This window comes from Schistocerca piceifrons, chromosome 1 (assembly GCF_021461385.2).
Source record: "Schistocerca piceifrons isolate TAMUIC-IGC-003096 chromosome 1, iqSchPice1.1, whole genome shotgun sequence".
NCBI classification, from domain to species: domain Eukaryota; kingdom Metazoa; phylum Arthropoda; class Insecta; order Orthoptera; family Acrididae; genus Schistocerca; species Schistocerca piceifrons.
Window position 1 is genome coordinate 497,862,882 of NC_060138.1, and position 12,581 is coordinate 497,875,462.

At 36.3% G+C, this 12,581-nt stretch overlaps 1 long non-coding RNA gene across 2 annotated transcripts in view; it reads right to left on the bottom strand.

The window, feature by feature from the left end:
• LOC124796226 overlaps positions 1-10,627 on the bottom strand; it is a 56,034-nt gene extending 45,407 nt beyond the window's left edge. For both annotated transcript variants that reach the window (XR_007016731.1, XR_007016730.1), the window contains exons 1-3: positions 10,228-10,627; positions 7,949-8,140; positions 6,395-6,462 (exon numbers count right to left, since the gene is read on the bottom strand). This is a non-coding gene — a long non-coding RNA (uncharacterized LOC124796226). The remainder of the gene's footprint in view (positions 1-6,394; positions 6,463-7,948; positions 8,141-10,227) is intronic.
• Positions 10,628-12,581: the final 1,954 nt, after the last annotated feature.

Below are 12,581 nucleotides of genomic sequence, written 5' to 3' on the forward strand. Positions count from 1 at the left end.
ACTCCTAAAGACAGTCAAGGAAAATGAATTTCCCAAAGCAGATGAGCTATTACAGCAGGGACAAACCCCCACAAGAATGTGTGCTCACCAGCCTCAACCTCTGCAGAATGTATCTATTGCTTACTGAAAAGTTAACCACTAAATTAATATGCAGGTCATACTATCAAAGTATGCTTCAGACAGATTTTAATTTGTTTCCGAATACCTACGTCAGATACTTGCAAACAGTGGGATTTGTTGGTTTAACAAAATGAATGCAGCTTCAGATGAAATATTAACTGCACAATATCGAACTTTAGAGTCAGTTGCATCGTGCGAAAGCAGACCAAGCATACAAAGCACTAAATAGCAATACAGAAATGGCTCAAAGAAACAAGACGTGTGTGTTGATCTACAACAGGTTTTATTTTGTCCTTCCTTGGTGCATTCCATTGTTTTCTACCAGACAGCCTTCATGTTAGTACTGGGAACATAACAGTAAATTTGTGTGATGAAACAATCACAAGTAGAGGTTCAGCCAAAGTAGTTTCCTGTCTGTTTAAATTTGTGACAAACAATTACAATACACAGGTGACAAACAATTACAATACACCTGAAGGCATGGAATGCAAACTGATTGTATGGTCTTAACATTGTCAGGTAGAACAGTAACTTTTAAGAGTTGTAGCACATTAACTTACATCTGGTCAGCTCCAAGTACTTACAGAACTATATCAATTTTTTTTATGTTCAGGTTGAAGTTATCTATCTTGTGATAGTGACTCTGCACTGATTGAGAAAGAAGTGTAACTTATGGTTCCTTCAAAATGAAAGCATGTCATTGGTAAGGACTTTGTAGATTCCTCAAAACTGACCATTCATGAGATGATGGAAGATTTCAAGGACAAAAGAGCCATTGAGTTGGTTTTCAGAAAGCCACCTGCTTTGAAAATTACTGATGTACTCGGATTGAAACTGCACAGTGATGATCCTCAGGGCATAAGCGTGTGTCGTGGTCATGATTTGCTTCACCCACAGTAAAGAATGTATTTTAAAATATGGATATGAACATCAAGTAAAACATTTTCTGTTGCCTTCAGCTCTACAACAAAGCACACACTTCACGAGAACAAAACTGTTCTATTGGACATTTAAGTATATTAAGCCAAAATACAGGCATTTTTACAAAAACTTGCAGCGTAACAACTGAGTTCAATGTACCAAATTTATGAATCAACTTTGTAAACTCTTGCTGTATTATTTCACGAACAAAGTAATCAGTTTACAATAAATATTACTTTTGTATCTTGTTTTAATTTCCTTACAACTTTTGGATTCTAGACAACCTTATTATTACAGCAGAGTACAGAGTGATCTAGAATAATGCTGCATATCCATAGCTACATTGCATTTTTTCCATTTTAATACTTTTTTAAAAAGAATGCTTAGCTTAATTTTAAAAAGCAAAACTAAATATTTTCAAATGTCTATATGCGCAAACAATACATATCCGATTAAATTATTATTTTGCAATAGTTCTATGGAATTAACAGTTTTTACTGATTTCCAGAAAACTGCAAAATGTGCCATACAGCATCATTCATGCATGTTTTATATGTGTAACGCAAGTGCATGGGTAGCAACAACTATGAATAAAATTCATGCATGCCTGGGATGCAAGACTAGGCGTTAGAAATAGAAAAATAATTCCCCCGATTCTTGTATAGAGGAGTCTGGCTCATCTTCATTCTACAATGAGAAAGATTACATCTTGGATGCTACGCATTTTGTAAGAAGTGCCTGGATTCTGTGCACAAAAGCAAAATCTCAAACTGCTCCAAGGCAGCTTGTTTCCATCGGATACCTGGTACCTACAGAAGACAACCTGGCAGGAAATGAAGTAACTGCAGCTGAATAATGACAGGAGGAAAAAAAACAGAGCAAGAAGAAACCCTTGATTACTGCAGCTTCAATAAACATGTTGACTGTGATGAAGGTGTTGCCCTGTTGTCAGTCCATGACAACTGATGAAGTGTTGCAGAAACAAATGGGAGAGGAACATGAGGGCAGTGAAGACAAGAATGAACCAAACCCAGTTGGTATTGCTGGAGGCTTTTATTGGCAAGTAATTTTTGTTTTGGTTTTATTCTACAGTAATTGTGATATTTGTCTGTTGTATATTTATGGTATGCCATAGTGAATACGTGGTATCTTTGTTTTGGTTTCCCTTTTTGGAGTTGTAGGTGTTTGTTTTCGTACATCAATAGCTGCAGTTGAGCTACACAAGTAAAAGGAAATGTCCAATACCACTTTACGGGCTTATTGGTACTGGCTTTTTGGTATCGATAGTTGTGGTTGAGCTATATAGGTCAAGAGAAATGTCAGATACCTGCTGTTTTGTTGTAATTTAGATTGTTTTAGATATTATTTGTTTTAGGATGGTGTAGTGTTTCTTCATTGTTTTATATTTTGCTTGCCCAACTGTAAACATCCAATTTTCTGTAGCTGCTCCATTAGTTTTCTTTTATTTTTGGAATGAAACGCTACTGCCACTTATTTTTGCTTGCGTTTGTTGGCTTATGTATGTAGTGGCATCATTGTCACCTATGGTATTTGCTAGAACTGGCTGTTTCTGCCATATTGATGTCATGGGTCAAAGCAAGCATGTGGAATCAGGTGCTTCCGTAACGCCAATTTATTGCCACAACATGTCCGGAAGCATAACATTATGAGACGCAGCATTACCCCATGTATGGTACCTGTAATTCCACATTTTGGCTGATGAAAACATCAAATCATTAGCAAAACAGGTATTATTCAGTAGTACATTTTCCCTCTTATGATGTTCAAAATACTTTCCACTGTAATTTACAAGGGCAAAAGTGTTCCCAATATAAGTTTGGTGTTTTAATCAACACACTATTGGCTTGATATCAAAGAGTGTCTAATGTAACATACATATTGTTACTAGTTTATGAGATACTAAAATAACCTGCCCATCCAGTACCATGAGTTACACTGCACATTTGGACTGATATCAGCTGCATGAGCAAATCTACCTTCCACTCATTTCAGCACTAAGATCTCAAGATGACAAAACACATAGATCATAATTTAGTTTTGTAGCAACATTGTAAATGTTAAGCACATTTGTATGAAGTTTATTTCCACGAGTGATACTGCTTAAGAATTGGATTATCAGAAATCAGATGAAGCCACTTGAGAAATAAAATGCAGATCCAGAAGGAATGGAGTTTCAAATTTAATGACCTGCCAACAGAATGATCTACACATAAGATCAGTTGAACAAAGAAAAACCCAACATGGCCCACTCCAAGGCAATATTGCACTTAACAGAAGCTGTTTTTTAGACACTGAGTCCCAACTCATTCCTCCCAATTTTAAGCACTGTAGCAGCATCTAACCCAAATTTATCAATAGTTAAATGGAAGGTAAATCAAGTGCCTTACAAAGTTCATAAAGAATGGCCATATTCCAAAAATTGGACAATTTTTTAAATATGGTCTAATTTTAAAAACTTGCTTAAAATTTGCAACTTTACTGTGAGAAGAAAGACTTTTGTAAAAATAACTGCAACACCTGTATGTGCTACATGAAATATGAACAATACAACATTTAAGTCTAGCTATATGACTCATACGTAGGCAGAAAGTGGTGATTACAAAACCTATGCAAAAACTAGTTAAACCTGGATAAGTAGACATCTAACAACTGCAGTAACATTGTAGTATTAGAAGTTTTTGTACATATGAACATTCTTTCAGTTAGTGAAAATCCCGAATAAACTGTCAGTTACCCCTTAGTGGGAGGCTAGCAATTAAGCAAAACACTTGTTTGGTAATGTTAAATATTACTTACTGTAAAAATGACAACACTGGTCACTAACTTTACAAATATGTTGAAAATTAATAATCAGGGCTGGAGAGACTAAATTTTTAATATTTTTATTGCTACATGCTAGCCAGGATTACAAAAACGTGGATAACATACATGTTAGTAATCGTTAGGACAGTCAACTAGCCACCCTCTGTGTCAACACAGGTCTATAAATTAACATTTTCACTCCTCTCTGCACATGACCCCTGGAACGTCGTTGAACTCCTGGATAATCACCTCACACAGACATTGCTCTTGGGTAACGGGATTAGAAAACACCTTATCCTCAAGTTCTAGGAAATGGGGGGGGGGGGGGGGGGGCAGCAGTTGGGGTGGAGAGGAGAAGTCTAGAGATCAGGCTGGCCACTTCACAAGTCCTCAACAGCCAGTCCAATGCTCAGGAAGCACTTCATGTAACAACGCCCGAACAGTTATTTGCAAAGTGTAGCAAAGCATCGTCTCACTGACACTACAGTTCAAAGTTAATCTATTTTGAAGTTCTGACCTAACATGGTCAGAGTCCCCATCTTGCAACCTTCCAGGAAGAAAGTGCCAATCAGTCCTCTGTGCATCACGACACCCCAAATCATCACTCCTGGAGACTTAATCTTAATGGTGACACTGGGGATGTTATGGACCCCAAATAAAAAGTTGTGCGTTCATAATACTTGGGTTGAATTTGACCATCACCACACAATATTCCGTATGAGGTCAGAACCTTCCAGCTTCACCTCTGCAAACTTGAGTCATCTGTCGAAGTCTTCCTCATTCAACGTGTGAATACACTATGGATGGTATGGCATAAGCTTCAAATCGTGCAAAACTCTTTGTGAACTTTTCCTCGACAAGTGCGGCAGGTCCAACAAACGATGGGTATACTGATTTCTCAGCAAAATGTACTTTGTGTCTGGAGTTCAGATAGCTCTTGGCTGGCTGATTTGTTTGGGGTTTACAGCTGTGACACTTAGCATTAAAATTACTTTTTTACTTGAGCAATTTTGTCTCCATGGACTGCAGGCTGTCCACATTTTTCTAAATTCGGCACAGGAGATCAGATAAATGATTCATAATAAGGAAAAGGTGCACACTTTACATACTATTTGGAAACTTTCTTCCTGCCATTTATACATGCAGACTGAGGAAAGCAGTGCCCTCGGTGGCACTACCTAATGACTACTGAAAGTACTTCCAGCTCCTTTTTCTCTGTGAATGCCCAAGTATGGTACATCCTGTATTGCCAGCTAAGCCCATAAATGAACGAAGGTGATTTTCAATTTTGTGGTCCAAATATCTCTTTAAAATTGTCTGCACCAGCCAATGGTTATTTAATAAGTTGATGGCTCCTGCACTCCACTAACATATGGTCCTAGCAATGAACAGATGTAGCTAACAATATGATGACTGCAAGTTGGGATCAGTGAATGCGAAGAATCAGTCCGCAAAAATTTATCATGGAAAAGAGGAATTTCACCTTATGCAGAGGCTTTGCAAATGAAACTTCCTTTAAATGAGGCTATATCAGACAACACTGTATGCATGATTTGCCAGACTTTTTGAAAATCAAGTGTGGACTGTACTTTAAAACATGGCTGGAAATACCTTCCAGTGACTTTTAGCAAATTCCATAATCAAAACATCTAAGGCAATTTCATCTCAATGTATTCATAGAAACCAGAAAATGATACATTAAATTTTCTGGACATTTCACACCCTCTTGAGTAGAAAATGAACAGGTACACCAACTGGGATTTTTATCAACTCTCAACAATCCCAATTTGAATCTTATCAGTTCAATTCACCAATATTAATATTTCTCAGCAAACTTACAGATCTGATCAGCTGTTTTTAAATATCAGTTAAATATACCAATTTTTATAAACACATCTTTTTATTAACATTTTTGATTAAAGCAAGTTGTAAGTTCAGCATTTATGCAAAACTATTTCAAGACCTCCTTTCCTTTTCAGCTGCTACATGTAGGGGAAAAAAAGAAACAAGTGTTAACTATTCAGCTAACTTTAAGCAGTATGCATGTAATCTTTTTAAAAATATTTCTACCAAAGTAGTTGTGATCACCAGCCTGAAGATTTGTTTGCTGCAACTCTTCCCACTAACCTCTTGTGAAAATGTCTTCATGTTTAACTACTGCAACCCTTATCTGAACCTTATTATTTTTGTGTCTTACAATTCCCTACCCTCACCTCACTTCTCTCCATTACCAAATAATTGCATCTTTGTGGCACAAAGCTCTGCTCAACAACTGTTCAATGTCTCTTAAATACTATATCAGCATGTGAAACATATTTCAAAAATTTCTATTCTCTTTCAGTCAGTTTCACTTTTCACTGCCATATAAGGCTTAATCTGCAGCAATTCACATAAGCAGTACCAGGAAGTATTTTAACTACCAACTCATACCTGGGTTTTCTTCAGTGGCCCACAAAAGAAATAAGCAAAACTTTCTCAAAAACCAACTGAAAACTAATCATAAGTCATTGAAGTTAACTATAATACTTACACGATTCACTGGAAAAAATGTGACAAAAATCCTATAGCCATCAATAAACGATCCACAAACTGGAGAATCTGGAATGCATTAACACAAATGTTACAACTATTGCCTAACCATTAACACAATAATTACACAATCAAGAACTTTTTTACATCTTTCCAAAACCATGTTGAATATTTATTTCAAGTGACCATTTGCCAACAACAAAATCAGTTTTCTGTAAGTCTGAATTGAGGTAATTATATCTCAACTACTGCTGAATTTAAGCAGTTACATACTGCATGTATACCCTAAACAAACCAAAGTTACAGCAATTACACTAATTATCATTTGCTCAAGTAATTTTTAAACGAATTACTCTGATCAATCTCACACAAAGCCATAAAAGTATGTTACATATGCTTACAGAAAGCAAATACTAAATTTTGTCTGACTGGAATACAAAGTTCACCTGCAGTTGAACAATTGCCCACTGCCTTTATGTCAACTATAAATTATCAGACTGATGAATTGTATCTGGCTATTAAATAACAACTCAAATGTTTTCACTCACAGCTTTAGCATGGAAACTTTTGATAATCATGTTATACACAACCTTTGTCAATAATGTTTAATATCACTAAAAGCCACACCACCATGTAGGAAAATGGGAATAAATAATTTATTCAGATGTTTGGACAATCCCTCAAACTATGTGGAAAAAAATGCTGGAAAGCAGGTGGGCAGAAGAAACTACTGTATATTAAATCTGTAATGGACATGAGTATCTATGATTGCACATCAAACAAAGTAACTTATGAGTTACCTCTAAAAAAAGTTTACACCCTCTGATATCTTTTGAACAGTAATGAGTTATGAAATTAATACTTTCAAATCAATGTTTACTAAAACTAGCAAAGATTTTAGCTGTAAGACAAATATGGAATGTCTTTTCCACTTCCCTAATTTTATAAACTATCAAATTCCTGTTATTCTCAATTTTTATGCTTTAATTCTGATGTGTAAGGGGTTTTACACCGTTACATGTATCAAGCATATGGCACACTAATGACATCAGTTACACAAGTTATGCAACTTTTCACGTAAGACACTACTAACGTACTTCATTCTTGTTTGATGTACTTCAAACATACTTTGCCTGGGAAAAATTCCTATAGTTAATGATTTGACATTTCTTGCAATATGCAATATTATTCTCTTACACCAATATAGCTGTCCTGATAAATTAACTCTTCTTAAAGACTACCTTTTTAAAGTTTTAAACTGAGGAAATAAAGCACAAATTCCCACCAGTATAAATTAAGTATCATTGTTGCTACAACTACTCTCACACGGATTCACCCAATACTGCCAACAGCACTTGAGTTGGGACAGAAGTAATTTAAATCCCATATTGACATTTAAATACATTATGGCAGCCATTGCGGCAAATATGATCAGTAGCTCATTTGTTAACATACATTGGTTGTTCCTGCATGTTTAAATAAAAACTTAAGTAACCTATATTTTTAAATGATTCTGCAAGCAACACACTTGCACAATACTCAAAAATCATCTTACATTTGTGCTTGTAGATGTACATGATGCTGGTGCAGTTTCACACTCCACCTTACTTCATCCACAAGGCACCAATAACGTTGCTTTCAGTGAGCCAGTACTGCCAGAAGTCATATATACCCATTAAGGAACAATGGCCATAGAGCACGTCTTCATCATACAGAAGATGTCAAGATGCCATTTAACTCTGATTAACTGTCAACCATAAACAGGAATTAGACTACACATTCAAACATTCCATTTTACATGAATCCACAGGATAAACAACTATTTGCCAATTGAAAAAGGTATTATGTAACTTTGTTATCAAGTTTAAAGTTTACGCATCAAGTTACAAAGAAAAGATGCAACAAAATTCCACAGTACATCTGTCATTTTCGAAATATCTTGTCAACATTTTCACAACACAACATGAAATAAAATTACATTACCAACAACCAACTAGTTAATAACTTTAGAAGATAATGTCCAGTTGCTTGTCTTCAAGCAATCAGTAATGACATGTGTACCGTGAAAACCCACCAAAAATTAACAGCTGCAACAGATTGGCAAAGTACTTAAATTTCTTTAACAATATTTCACAACCAAATTGCAATAGCACTATTTGTCAGAATTGAATAGCAGGCTATACAACGTTCCTGTCCTTAGGGTAGCAAAATATATTACTGTGTGTGTGTGTGTGTGTGTGTGTGTGTGTGTACAAAAATGTTATTCTTTTAACTCATTTCTATGGAGTGCAGAACAGTTTTCATCATCATGCAAGTGACAGCCTTTTTAGCTGCTACCGTTCCAACAGTAACTTAAGCATGTGGAAAACCACTTTTAATTGGTTTTCAATAACCAGGCACACCTTCCTGCTCCCTACAAGCAACATTTTTCCACACCTAATGACACACCATCACATCTAAACAGTTTCAGATAAGGAACTCAAAACCTTGAAATGGTGGAGTAAGCCACATAGTTTGATGCCACTTGTGGAGCAAACTAAAATGCAGGTTAGTCACACATCTGCAAATGAGCAAAGAGTATGTCACTGTAGAGTAGAATGGTCAGAGAAATTTTCAATGATAGCCGGGCCGAAAAGTTAGAAAGTTTATACTTTCATTTATCAATTAACCTGTAAATTAAACTTTACATATGGACAAACTACACAACCCTGCCAATTCTGAAACTTTCTACCACTTAAAACTGCAATTAGGATCACCCACAGAACTGCAGTCGCATTGTGATCAAGCCACACAATTTATTAACGTTTACAATGGACAGCAATGCTGAAGACTAGACTATACAACAAACACCAAATCATTTACAAGAACAGCCCTCAGAAATAAACACAGAATATTACGTTGCACCATTTTACTAATGGTTTAGCTCCATGGCTGTGGACTGTATTACCTTGAGAAATGTATTCTTAATTATTATAACAATACATGTTTTGGGCTTTTGCTTTTCTTCAGTTGGCGTAACAAAACACATATTGATATACATAAAAACAAAGTGGCTGTTTGCTGGATAAAATATAGAATCCTAGTAGATATCAGGAATTCAACCTAAACAATTTCAATTTGCACACAGTCAAACACACATAACCTCATTCCATGGGACAATCTTCTTGAAATTCTACATCTCATTGCACTTTAAGGCGATGAGAGTGCCGTGAATTCAATTATTAGTTAATACACAGAAAATACTTCCACAAAATTTATAGAAACCAGAATGTTGTCAGTAAATTATCAACCACCCATAACAGAAATCTATAAAAATTAATCCTAATCGCTGAACACTGGAATTAAATTCAAATGGTGTTTTCATCTAAGAGCCATATCTGGCAGACAAAGGGATTTTTTAATGGCTCCACTGTTCATGAGTTCTGACAACAGAACATTACAGCAACCCTGGAAACTAACAGGTTATTGTACACTAAAAATAAATCAGTTACACGTAACTGAACTAAAATTTCTGGTTCTATGTTAACACCATGAAAAAGTACATTTAATGATATATTACGAAAATTTCTTCAAAACGAAAATGGATACGTACACTACTAATACAATTTATGTAGAAGAGTACTTTACACAGAAGACCACCCAAAACGCAGCTTTAACTCATCTGAACTGTGCATATCAAATTCTGCTCAACGAAAGAGCATAAAAAATTCGAATGCGAGTACCACTAGCTGCCACTTCCCCCCGACAACGTATCACTCGTCATCAAAATACTAATTCATTAACATTTGGTTAATAATATAAAACTCACTCTAAAGTTTAAACGTATTAACCAACCATTTATGCTGAAACTTCGTCGGCAAAAACACTCCACGACCATTTCCGCCAATAAGTAGCTGAACTGCCCGCATTTCATTTACCATGTTGGCCTGTGTAATCTGACAAAAGAACCATTTTTTAATAAATAAGAATAATTTACATACACAAAAATTAAAATTTTTACAAATTTTATTTTGAAGGAACATTCATTTAAGAGTTAACAAAAACTCAATATGCAACCGATGTTACAGACATTCGTAGAATGCATGTACAATTCAATATGAATTACAATAGTATTTCAACCAATGAAATTACAGTAGTCCCGTCATTACAAACCGCAACGCCATTTGCTTAAAGTTGCGATCTACCGCCACGACAGACCACAGGACCGTCTGTCACACGAGACGCCATGATGAAATCTCCTGCAACACGGAAATGGCTTCATGAACCCGTGACCATGAAATGTCTCCCCTATTAAAACATTCAAATATTGCAAACCTTACCTATGATCATCTCTGTGGCGATATCTTCACTTCTTTCAACATAGACATAAAACTATTAAAGCTGTTGATATCATCGCATGCCTGATAATCCCAATCTGAATTGGTGACCTTTTGTCTAGAAGTTTCCAAATTCTTGCAAAGCTCCACTTTCACTCGCTGCCAACGTCTGTAGCGTTCTTGCTGCTTGCTTTTAAGTTCGTTTTCCGCCCTAAGCAATGCGCTTGACAAAATCGCCTCCACTCTTAGATCCCTCCTACGCTTTCTCTTCATTGTAGATTTCTTAGAGCGGACTTTACTTATCCACTCGACAAGTTCCTCTGTCTGCAGCTTCTTTAATCCGACGTCCCTAAATTGCAGTGAAACCCCCATATCTGCAATTTAAACCCAAGTTTTCCACACCACTTGCTGCAACACCACACAGTCACACGAACTTTACGACACTCTGACGTCACAACCACGTCATGCAGAGAAATTCGGAGAACAACGCGTGGCCTTCTATATGCAGAGCCAGATAGGATTAAAACAAAATGGCAGACAGATAACTGTTAAAAGTCGATTCCAATGGACATCAAAGGGCTGGAAAAGAATTGAAGGCGCCGTCAATGACCAAATAGTACTGTATTACTTTATTGCTAGATCTGAGGCACTTACCAGTCTTGACTGGACAGACTGCGCCAAGTTTATGTACATACATACCAGTTCTTTACAAAATTTCATTTCAGGTCCTGTGCAATATTCCTTTTGAATGGTCACGGTAGTAGGGATTGCTTTTCTCGGGACAAAGATGAGCGTTTCTAAAGCGACCATTGGGAAACTATTTTGTGTTCCAGACAGTCGACAGTTTGGTAGATCAATGTTCCTCTTATTGTGGGTTCATGATTATGTAGTCTTGCCTCATGCTGAAAACTATTGGTTCTCTTTTACACTAATGAGGGAGAATAAAAGATCAAAAATATATTGTAATACGCATAACTCCTAGGCATGATCTAACGGAATGATCTTGTGTATACGAGGAAATCCAGAAAACCAACAGGACCTTCATAAAATCTGCAGATCGATGGATAACGTTTTCTTTCTTGATACAATTGATTTTGAAGGCATGGATTCACAAAACATGAAAGGAAAATACTATTTAGGTAAAAAACTTAGCGAGGTACTGAAAACTATTTACATAAATAGTGAGATATGTGGACCAGTTCCATTGGAGACAAAGCAATACTCAGACAGAAGCGGCTCCACTCAAGAATGGAGCCAGCAACAGGCTTCCCTCGTACACGCAGATGACACAGAAACAACAGTTGCAACTGAAGCGGCTGTAATAACATTGGCAGAGGAGGAATTAGTGTCAGCATCTACAGTTTCAACAACAACAGTAACAACAAGGAATATAAAACATCTAGTAACAGAAAATCTAGGATACAGTGAAGCAGACAAAAGGAGAAGAACAATTACAATGGGAGGAGCATCATTACTACAAGCAGGGTAGGGATCAACAGTAGCAGTAGCAGCAGCTGTAGAACCAACATGTAACAGTTCAAGTAAAAGGAGGACAATGACTCCCTCTCATCTCAAAGACTTTTTAAGAGTAGGAAGGAAGGAGAAGCTCCCAAGATGAGTAAATTTAATTATTTAACAGTATTTCACTACAACGGGCAGTCAATAAGAAACAAAATGCAATAATTATAAAGTGAACTGGAAGTCATAGACAGCTTGGTTGTCTGTATTACTGAACACTGGCGTAAAGGATCTGAAATTGAATACATAGTTTTACCTTCTTTTGAATTAGCTTCTTACTATAGCATAACATTGAAGAGGGGCAGAGGCTCATGTATTTAAGTAAAAAGAGGACTCTAATTCACAGTTAGAAGT